General features: G+C 44.3%; 1 pseudogene; it reads right to left on the reverse strand.

Moving 5' to 3' along the window:
- Positions 1-7,187: 7,187 nt before the first annotated feature.
- Positions 7,188-11,896, reverse strand: part of LOC105756162 (apolipoprotein L3-like) — a 9,334-nt pseudogene continuing 4,625 nt past the window's right edge.

An 11,896-nucleotide genomic window follows, 5' to 3' on the forward strand; every position in this document is an offset into this window, starting at 1 on the left:
CAAGGTCGAGAAGGGAGAGTGTTGACATGTCGTGGGGTTGTTAACCAATGTCATGAAACAATATGTGTACTGACTGTTTAATGAGAAACTTTTTGTTCTGTAAATCTTCATCTAAAGTACAAAAAAAAAAAACTGTCTTGTGGGGTTCATAGTGTATGCATATATGAGAACAATAACACGAAGGATGGAAGGAGATGGTGAATGGAACTATACAACTGCAACTGGTAAAACAGTAACTCTTAGCAAAAAGTTAAGGATGTATGTTGTAATCTCTAGAGCACCAGTAAAGATAGACTTCAAGACAAAGTGCAATACCAAAGATAACAAGGGATATTTCATAATGATGAAAAGGCAATTCACTAGAAAGAGATAATCATTTGTAAAATGTGTAAGCATCTGTATTAGTTTTGTAGGACTGCTATGACAAAGTACCAGAAACTGAGTGACTTAAAACAACAGAAACTTATTGTCCCGCAGTTCTGGAGCAAAATCGTACTCTGACACACACGATATCTCCATGAGTCGGAGTCAACTCAATGGCAACTGGGTTTTCTTTTTTTAATCTATTGCTGCTTACCAGTACCCAACACTACCAACATGAAGGCCCTAAATCTCTGTCTGAGTGCTCTAAACTCTGTGGAACACAGCAGAGAACTTGCAATTTAGTCTGTAACAGAATAGATAAGGGGTGGTGAAAAAAACTCAAGCTGTGGGAGTCAAAAGTTGTTCCACTCACCAAAGATTAGAAAGTCTGAATAACAATACTGCAGTGGTTAAGAGATTGGCTGCTAATCAAAAGTTTGGCAGTTTGAATCCCCCAGTCACTCCTTGGAAACCCTATGGGGCATATCTACTCTGTCCCATAAAGTCACTATAGGTCAGAATCGACTCGCTGGCAATAGGTTGGGTTTTGAGTTATCACCTGTTTTAAGGAGAGCCTTACAGAATCCCACAAGTCTGTCTCACTACCATCAGATACCTGCCTTGCCCCCCACCCCATCTGCCGCTGCCTCACTTACAACCCTGGGAATCCCATGTTGTTCCCTGGTCCCCAGTCGTAGCCCATGGGTGCGTATGTTCCCACCTAAGGTGGGCTCCAATATGTGAGGGACTCTGGGCAGGACTTTGAAGCTTGAATTCCACCAGCTACCCCTCCTCCCTTCATAGAATTCCTGCGTGGTCACCAGCCACACAAGAACAATAGGCACAACTAAATATAAAACCTAAAATGATGAAGATCATGGGAGAAACAATAGGAACAATTTCAGGGCCCTAATACATAGCAAAAACCAATACAAACCATAACCAACAACACCCAAACCCCAGAAGATAAGCTAGATTACTGGGATCTTCTAAAAATTCAACACTTATGCTCATTAAAAGACTTCACCAAAAGTGTAGAAAGAGAACCTACAGACTGGGGAAGAATTTTTGGCTACAACACATCCAACAAGGGTCTAATCTCTAAAATCTACAAAATGCTTCAACACCTCAACAACAAAAAGACAAATAATCCAATGAAAAAATGGGCAAAGGATAGGAACAGACACTTGGTCAAAGAAGGTATTCAGGTGGATGAGGACACATGAGGAAATGCTCGTGATCATTAGCCATCAGAGAAATACAAATCAAAACTACAGTGGGATAGCATCTCACCCAGAAATACTAGCAGTAATTAAAAAAAAAAAACAGAAAATAGTAAATATTGGACAGATTTTGGGGGATTGGAACTCTTATGAACTGCTAGTGGGAATGTAAAATGGTACCACTACGGAAAGTGATACGATGCCTCCTTAAAAGCTAGAAATAGAAATACCACAGGACCCAGCAATCCCACTCCTTGGAATATGTCCTAGAGAAATAAGAGCCATCATATGAATAAACATATGCACACCTATGTTCATTACAACACTATTCACAATAGCAAAAAGATGGAAACAACCTAAGTGCCCATCAACAGCTGAATGGATAAACAAATTATGGTACATACAATAGAATACTAGGCAACAATAAAGAACAAAGATAAATCCACGAAACATCTGGCTACATGGATGAATCTGGAGGGCATTATGCTGAGTGAAATAAGCCAATCACAAAAGGATGAATATTGTAGGAGACCACTATTATAAAAACTGACAAATCCCTGGCTGAAATCTTCAAAATTCCCTTCAAGGCATGAAATAAATTCTGGCTGTTTATGTTTTCAGCTGAAAGACTCTCCTATACAAACCAGATTCAGAGATTGATTCTGCAGATTTCTGATTCACATGATGAACCCAGCCTTCACTAGACCTGTGAAGGGAAAATTAGGGCACTGATGGGGAAGGAGTATTCGTTTTATACTGCAGCTATAACAAATCAACTCTGTTGTTGTTGTTGTTAGCTGCCATCAAATAGGCCCCAACTCATGCCAACCCCTTACACAATGGAATAAAACGCTGCCCGGTCCTGCACCATTCCCATGATCAGTTGGGTATGGGACTGCTGTGATCCATAGAGTTTTCATTGGCTGATTCTCTGAAGGAGAGTGCCAGGCCTTTCTTCCTAGTCTGTCTTAGTCTGGAAGCTCCACTCAAACCTGTTCAGCATTGTAGCAACACACAAGCCTCTACAGATAGAAGGGGTGGTAGCTGCACATGAGATGCATTTGCTGGGATTTGAACCCAGGTTTCCTGCATGGAAGGGGAGAATTCTACCACTGAACCACCAATGCCTTATACCACAAACTTAGTGACTTAAAACAACACAAATTCATTGTTTTACAGTTCTAGAGGCCAAAAGTCCTAAAACTAAGATATTTGCAGGACCGTGTTCCTTCTGGAGACTCTAGGGGAGAATGCCTTTCCTTGCCCTTTCCAGCTTCTAGAGGCCACCCCCAGTCCTTGGCTTGTGGTACGTTTCTCCATCTTCAAAGCTCGCGTTATAGCATCTTCCAACCTCTCTGCTTCCATCATCACCTCACTTTTTCTTTACTCTGGACCCTATGATTACTTTGGACCCATCGAGATAATCACGAAGAATCTCTCCATCTCAAGATTCTTAATTTAGAATTAAGAATGTAAGGTAACAAAGTCACATTTTCCGGAGATTTAGACCTGAACATCTTTGGGGAGCCATTATTCAGCATACAAATTGTGCCACCAGGGATCCTTTTGTTTCTTATAAATATATATATGTATATATACACATACATACATATATATGTACATATATGCAAAATATCAAGACAGGAGCCTAATGGAGCCAAAGTAAAATTGACTTCATGCAGAAAGTCCTTCATTCTATGACATAGTTTCAGGATTGTGATGGTTAAGACTGTGTGTCAACTTGACTAGGCCATGATCTCAGTGTTTTGGCAGTCGTAGGATCTTGTGATCATTTCCATGCTGAGATTTGATATGTGATCACCCTCATGATGAGATCTTCTGTGAGCAGCCAATCAGTTGAAAGGGAGTTTCCATGCACGTGTGGCCTGCATAGAATGTAAGTAGACATTCTAGCAGGACTTGGGGTCTTTTTGCTCCAGCAGGACCCTGCAGCTGGCTCCTGTTCATCTGACCTCTGGTTCTTGGGACTTTAGCTAGTAGTTTACCTGTGGTCTTGCCGGGAGATCTTGGCATTCATCAATCTTCACAGCCTGTAAGCAAGAGCCCTGCTCCCCATCCTGCAGATCTTGGGTTCGCCAGCCCCTGTAGCTCCATGAATCAGGAGAAGCCTCTATCCTGACCCATGGACTTGGGACATTCCAGTCTCTACAACCACATGAGCCATTTCCTTGATAAAATCTTTCTCTCTGTCTCTGTCTCTCTCTGTCTGCCTCTCTCTCTCTCTATGTATATATATATGTGCATATATACATATACACATATACATATATATATACTTATATGCTTTACTGGTTTTGCTTCTCTAGAGAGTCCAGCCTAAGACAAGGATGCAGTTCATGGTGATAATTTGGATTTGTTTTAATTGGGGAAGTGGTGAGTGCGTTTGTCATTGTAAACGGGTCAGTTGAATCCAAGACAGCTTAAGAAGACTCATTTTTGTTTGTATGGGAAGAAGGGTGCATGGCAGCCAAGGGGTAGACTACATGTAGTAAGTACAAATCCAGGTTGCTACGTGACCTGAGACTTTCCCCTCAGGGTTATGTTCCTGTTATCCATTCCTCTTCCTGCTCCTTGGCCTGACTGATTTGTCGAAGAATATAGTCAACTGATCCAATCTATTCTCTTTCCAGGGAATTTGAAATTTTAATCAGAGACACTGAGATTTAGGGTGGATTCAAGCTGTTTCAATGTAGGCCATCTGATGGCAGGGTGCATGAAGGACAGACTATATGTTCCTGATGTTGTACCTGCCCTAGTTCCTGTCCTTCACGAGTTGTGTAGATTTAGTGCTTCCTTCCATTCTTTGAACTATCCTTGTTCCTTTCTAATATATTCTCTTTTTTGCCTGTGTTAGCCAGACTCAGTCTCTGTTGCTTGCAGCCAAAAGAATCTCAACTGATGGAAGTATTACAATAGATTAGTATCAAATACACATTTAGCATCATGGAATTCAACTGTAAATTTTCAGAGGGAAAAAGATTCATGAATTACTGAACGATTCAATTACTAACTGCTCTGTGCCAGAAACTCTCAATGCCCACGTAAAACCTATGAAAGAATGTGACCTATCAAAGGACTGATGAAGAATTGAAAAAGAAGTGAAGCACATTGTTCAGGTGATCAGGTAAGTGGGATGCCATGGCTCTGTTGACTTCTTTGGGAAGAAATCGAAGCAATATCTGAAGGCTTCAGGGAAATACCTGCTGATAGTTTGAGGGACGGAGAAAAATCGTCTACAGGATTCTATAGACAGAAGGGCATAAACTTTGCTGAAATAGCAAGTTTTTGTTACATGTATATTTACCACAATCAAAACAGGACATATAAGGCACTGAACGTACTTTTTGAGTGACTTAGATTTTCCAGGATGATTTTGCATGGCCTGTGTCTCTTACTTCCTGCCCTGGGCTCCAGTCAAGGGAATCGGCTCAGCACTCACATGCTCCACAATATGGAAATACAGAGCATTAATGCCCGTTGAGGGTGGGAGCAATGGTTAAATGCTTCCTCTTTCCTTCCTGGAGAGGACGATTCTTAGGACATCCTCAGAACATCCTGACAGCTTCAAGCGTCAATCTCCCACAAAAACCCGCTGCCGTCCAGTTGATTCCAACTCATAGCAACCCTACAGGGCAGAGTAGAACTGCCCTGTAGGGATTCCAAGGTTGTAAATCTTTACAGAAGCAAGCCCACTCCAGCGTCTTTCTCCCACAGAGTGGCTAGTGGGTTCAAAGCGCTGATCTTTTTGTTAGTAGCCAAGCGCTTTAACAACTGTGCCACCAGGGCTTCTCAATCACCCACAAGGGTAACCAAATCAAGAACATGTCCTTGTATTGACGTTCTCTCCTTCCCTTCTTCACTTCCTCAGCCTCTCACTTCATGCTTCCAGGGATCACTTCCCAAGAAAACCACCTGCATGTGAGCCTTACCTGAGGCTCTGCTGTCAGGGAAACACAGACTGCAAATGGCTACTTTAGGCTCATGGAGGCTGATGGGTTTCTGCGCAAAGGGTAATGGGAAACCACTGAATAGGTGGAGGCAGGTGCTTGATGAGATCTATATTCTTTAAGGCTCATTCTGGCCCAGTGTGGAGAATGGGCAGGGGGCAGGGATGGTGCCATGTTGGTAATCACAGGGAGACTATTCTAGAAGCTCTTACAAGAGTCTAGGTGAAATGTGAGGGTAGCCTGGAAGAGGATATTTGCTGTCTGGCTGTCTCTCTCTGTCCCTCTATCTCTGACCCTCCCTCACACATGTACACAGGTCCTTCTGGTTCCTAATTAGACTCACGTGCTGCGTGTCCATCCTGGACCCTGAGTGCTGGAACAAAAACACATTTGTGTTCAGCCCAAGTCAGACAAGCACAAGCAGTAGGGCCTGCTGGGTGCCAGGGCCTGAGGGAAATGACTCTGGGGACAGTGGGAGCCCAGGGAGTGAGCAGGAGCAGCATGGGGGACTTGCTCCCTGAGATCCTGGAAGGCAGGCTCATGGGGAAGGGAAGTCAGGCATCCAGAGCCCAAGGGAGAGAATCAGTCAACACAGCAAGAGCTCAGGGAATCAGTCAATATTTACTGAACCAAAGTCTATAGAAGACAAGACGGGGAGAGCCAGAAAGATCTGAGATAGTATCTTCTCCAACCTTCCTCCTCCCAACTGATGAGGAAATTGAGGCTCAGACAGGTTGTGTATCTTGATTCCAAGCTGGTTGATCTCCATGACATACCACAGTGTCCTTGGCATGTTCCTGGCATCTACTTTTACATTTTTTTCAAATCAACCACTGTTTCAAAATACATTTGGAGTTTCTTTGGAACTTCATTGGTCCTTCAGTGAGCTCTTGCCCCAAAAAGGGCTGCTGACTTGACAAATGTTCCACTCACTTTGTTGCCACCACCACCATCAGCAGCAGCATCATCGTGATCAAGAAGTCACTGCCTGACTGAGATAAACTCACTGAAAAACAAGGGTGAGTTGATACTGGAAAGAAAGAGCTAGAGACCACCACCTGGGAAAGTCTTCACTCTTGCTAGGACATCAGACCATGGGGAGGGTCAGTAATGGAGCCACTGCTACCTCTCCTGTATTCCAACAATTCTAACTCTGGCTTTCTCCCATTTCCAACTCTTTAATTTTCTCATTGCTTCTTCCTGCATGTCTCCCTCGCCACTCATGCTCCCAGTGTCTTCTTTAGTCCAGAATAAACTGTTTCTTCCCATTCCCCTCACTGTCTAGTCCCCTCTCCTCTCTCGTTTCAGCCCCAGCTTTCCTGCCTTATCTTTTTTTTAATTATTATTTTTGTTGTTGTTGAGAATATACACAGCAAAACATACACCAATCCAACAGTTTCTACATGTAGAATTCAGTGACATTGATTACATCCTTCGAGTTGTGCAACCATTCTCACCTTCTTTTTCTGAGTTGTTCCTCCCTCATTGACTTAAATTCACTGCTCCATAAGTTTCCTATCTAATCTTTTGAGTTACTGTTGTCAATTTGTTCCCATAGAGATGGATCTTAACAGAGCACAATGCTCAAGGCAGGCAGCCTTTACTAGTTAAGCTAAACTATTGTATGGTTTTAAGAAGACCTGAAGGGATATATTTGGTTTAAGGTTTAAAGATTATCTCAGGGCAATAATTTTTGGGGTTCCTCCAGCCTTCATGGTTCCATTTCCTGCATTGTCTTGAACCCACTTTCCATCTGCATTAACCCTTCCCTTGCCATACTCAGCTACAGAAAGGCCAAAATCCATAATACTCAGTCGCAGAAACTCTCTCTGCCTTTTTCCCTCGAATAAAATGCTTCCACACTGTTGACAGCCTTCCCTTCTCCTGGCACTGCTCCGGGGGTCATTGAGTCAGTCCCTACTGCAGATTCTTATGGATCTTGGTGAGCTCCTCTAACTTCCTCTCCAGCTCCCGAGCCAGCTTCCTCAGCTCTTCAGCTGACTCGTGCAAGTGCTTTGACTCTTTCACAAGATTGTACATGTCTATCAGAAGGAAGACACTTGTGCTGGCGATATTCATGACCCGGGCTCCTTTGGTCATTGCCTCAGTGGTGCCTGTAAAGGCTTTTTGCAACTGCTTAGCCTTCTGGATCAAATTCTTCCCAATGATTATGAGACACCTGGCTACTAGGCAAGAGTTGACGTTGGCCAGCTTGATGGCACGAACATTCTTCCTGATGTTTGACGAGACTTGGTTGCAACTCTCTGTGATGGAAACAGATCTGGGTGTGTTCTGAAGCACACCGTTCACAACATGTTCACTATCGCCAGTTGACACCAGCTTCCTGGCTTTGGCTTTTACTGACAATCTGGTTGAGGGGTCCAGATGCTGGTGGAAACACTGGTGATAGCAGTTGCTGTTACCAGCCCCACCCCAGTTGCCCAGAGCGTCAGACTGACCCCTGCTGTCACGGGTGCCAGAGCCATGCCAACAACGATCAGAACACCAGAGACAGTGCTGGTGGAACTGGCCACAATGTAAAAGATGGTGCAGTCCCTGTGTATCTCGTCAGCTTTGTCTGCAAGAGCTGACGCTCTCTTATACACTTCACAAGCTTCCTTTTCACCCTAGGAAACTCGTACAACAACTTGTCTCTGTGCTGCTGTTCTTTTTGAAGCACGTCAACTTCTGTGGCTAAGACTATTATGAGCTTCTTCAGAGATTCATGTAGTACAACTGTATCATTCCTGTAAAAATGAAGATCAAGTAATTAAGACATTTTGCTTAGCTATAAAATGGGTTTGATAAGATCTATCCTCCCTAAATCCTAGAGCTTTTTCTATAAATCAAATGGAAAAGAATTCTACAAATGCCAAGAACTTTTCTTTCAATTTTAACACGTGTTTTGTACATCATACATGCTCCATAATACTCATTCAATAAGGGAATAAATAAGCAAAAATTATCTTAAGATGCTATTTCATGGTAGGTAAAGATGTTTTCTCACTCAAGGGTGGGTCAACACCTTTGTGAAAGGGTCAGTCCCAACTCAGCTTGCCGCCTTTCCCTGTGACCCATGAATGAACCTTGTGATTAGGACCAGCTGTGTTGGCCTGGGTTTTTGGATGAGATGAGAGCATGGGCTTATTCCTTTTCTGGGTCATTTTGATCCAAACACATCCTATAGCAGTTAACAGCTTGTTAACCCATCCTTCTCCTCCTGCCTTGAGCTCATGTTAACATTCCCAAGAGCAGCTTAGCTCAGTGTGTGCATTACGCGGCAACTGGCCATCCCCACTGCTCTATCTGTTCCCTTTGGGAAAGGAACGGGATCCTTTTCATACATCACAAGAGGGGTGCATGCAGACCATCTCCTTGTGTCAGCTGAGGAGACAGACCCACTGGCCATGGGGGACCGATGCCCACGATGTAAGCTGACCTTGCTCTGTCTCTTCTCTGTGTGAGTAAATTGTTGTTCCATCCAGTGCCTGTGTATGAGGTATGTCTTTCTTGGAAAACTCAACACCTGCATTGTCCCAATTGACTGGGAAGCAGGAGCCCAGGCTATGAACCCTGGTTCCACTCTAACTCTGCACCCCACCTTTACTGACTCCTGAGCCACCAGCCAGCACCCTCAACCTTCAGGGCCTTACACTCAGATGCCACCAGCCTAACTCACACGTTAGCCGATGGTGGTTTAACATGTGTGAACTTCAAGGCAATGAACAATTTTATGGAACCTCTTAAAGACGCCAGAGACGTAAAGAACCAAACATATGAATTGTTAAGCCTGCAAAGACCTGCATTTGGACAAACCAGAGGAGGAGCTATTTACCTCTAGTGGAAACTTGTAAGGACAAGTAAGATCAAGTCTCTCAGATTACAAAAATTTGGTAGCCACCCACTCTGACTTTGGAAGTCATCACAAAGCCATACCGCCTTCAAGCTATTCAGGGGCTACCCTATGTTGAATAGAAGCAAACCCATTTCCATTGAGCCAGTTTCGACTCATAGCGACCCTATAAGACAGAGTAGATCTGCATCATCGGATTTCCAAGCCTGTAATCTTTACAAAAACAGACTGCCACATCTTTCTCCCATCAAGTGGCTGGTGAGTTTGAACTGCCAACCATTTTGTTAGCAGCCAAGTGCTTAACCACTGTGACACCAGGGCTCCTTACATCAAATAGAAGATGGTCCCATATGGCAGTCGAGAACCCCCCAGTTCCCAGTCAGACTGTGAAGGAAACAATCACCTATAGCCCTCAAAGCCCATCACTGATGGCATCAAACCAGGGAGGGGAGAAACGTCCCCTCCCACTCAACTGTCCTCTGCCAGGCCCACAGTCTCTTTGAATTTGTGCCCTAGACATCTGACTCACCTCAATCCAGCCCCACCCTGCTGCCCCAAGACTTCTTACCACTCCTCCACCCCCAGATTTGACCCTGTGTCCAGGCCTCCCTGGGCGTTTGGACAGGATGACTGCACTTGGTTCCCCAGCTTTGACCTGCCATTCTCTCCAAGCCTTCATCACGATCCTATGAGACTGATTCCTATTCCCATTGAACGATGACAAATCCAAGTCTTTAAGATACAACATAACTTGTCCAGAGCCCCAAGGCTTGGCGGGGCCAGAGTCGGGATGCCACCCCACTCAGTCCAACTCCACCCCAGCCTCTCTGCCTTGTGGACCAGCAGAAAGATTCTGCAGTGTTTGTATAATGGCCTGGATGGGAAGAAACAGAAATCTAGCCTGAACTCTCGAACACAAATTGACTGTGTCAGGATTTTTCTAACTTGCCCCAAAAGGAAGTCCTCCTTAACTCTTACCTCTTGGAAGGAGATCCTTGAGGCCTGTCTCTTCCCAGGAAACTTTGTAATTGAGCATGTACTATGTGTGAGCCCTTAGGCTGAGCACTTTACACACATTATCGGATTCTCCTCACAATATAACACAGCAGATAAAGAAACTGGTGGAGGAAGGTGAAGCATCTTGCCCAATGTCACACAACTCTCATATGGCGAAATGATCCAGCTCCATGCAGGTTTCGTCTCTTCTCAACAAGAAGCCCTTCACTGCCAGTGAATACCAAACCAAACCAAACCAAACCCCTTGCTGTCGAGTCGATTCTGACCCAATGAGACCCTATAGGACAGAGTAGAACTGTCCCATAGGGTTTCCAAGGAGCGGCTGGTGGATTTGAACTCCTGACCGACCTTTTGGTTAGCAGCCGGATCACTTAACCACTGCACCACCAGAGCTCCGTCGGTGAATGACATGGAGGAAATATTCCTCATGGATTGTTGAAAAGGGATATCCTCAACCTCAATCACAAGAGATTGCCTGGAAGAGGTGTGCCTGCCAGGAGGCAACTACCCCAGCAGGAAGATCTGGGTGGCATTCCTGGGGCTCCATGAAGGTTACCTGGACAAGTAGTCCTCAACCAGGAATCCCTCCCAGATTTGGCCTTTAGCCAGCAGGTTTCACAGCTCCTCTTGGCTCATACCATTCTTAAGACACTCAGTGACGTCCTCAATGATGCCTTGGCTCTCTAGTTGGAAAGAAACGAAATATGGTTAGAGGAAACAGTTGCAGAGCATAAATTGCACTGAGTATTATAAGGTGGTTAAATGTACATCTTCCTGAGCAGCTGTCACCTGGGGAACTTTTGATAGAGTCACCTGGAAAATGCCTTGGCACTTTGCAGAGGAACGAGTCACTGTCAGCTCAGAGCAATCAGAAAGCGAAGCTTCCAGCCCCAGAAACTGGGAGAATTCCACTGATAGCTCTGTTTACCATATGCCTATTGTGTGGCAAGCACTTTATGTCAGTGTCTTCAGAATATGAGTTGTCACCTATCAGTGGGTCATGAAATTAGTTTAGTGGGTCAAGGGCAGCATTTGACAAAGAAAATGGAATAGGAAATATTAATATTTAGAAGATAGTAAGGACGTGTATTGTTTTTGTAAACTATTTCATATATAATGTGTTGTTGTTGTTGTTGTTGTCGTCTTGTGCCATCGCACTGATTCCTACTCATGGTGAGCCCCATGAGTTACTGACCACAACTTGGCTGTAATCTTAACAGAAGCAGTTCACCAGGTCTTTCTTCCACATTGCCACTCTGTGGGTTTGAACTGCCAACCTTTTGGTTACCAGCCCAGCACAAATGGTTTGCACCACCCAGGGACCTTAGATATGTGTTTGTGTGTGTGTGTGTGTGTGTGTGTGTGTGTGTGTGTGTGTGTGTGTATAATGGATCTAAGCAACACCCTGTAGGTAAACACATTAGTGGTGGTCTCAAATCATCAACCCTTCGATTAGCAGCGAGCTCTAAACC

The sequence above is a fragment of the Trichechus manatus genome, unplaced genomic scaffold, assembly GCF_000243295.1.
Source record: "Trichechus manatus latirostris isolate Lorelei unplaced genomic scaffold, TriManLat1.0 scaffold00027, whole genome shotgun sequence".
Classification (NCBI taxonomy): domain Eukaryota; kingdom Metazoa; phylum Chordata; class Mammalia; order Sirenia; family Trichechidae; genus Trichechus; species Trichechus manatus.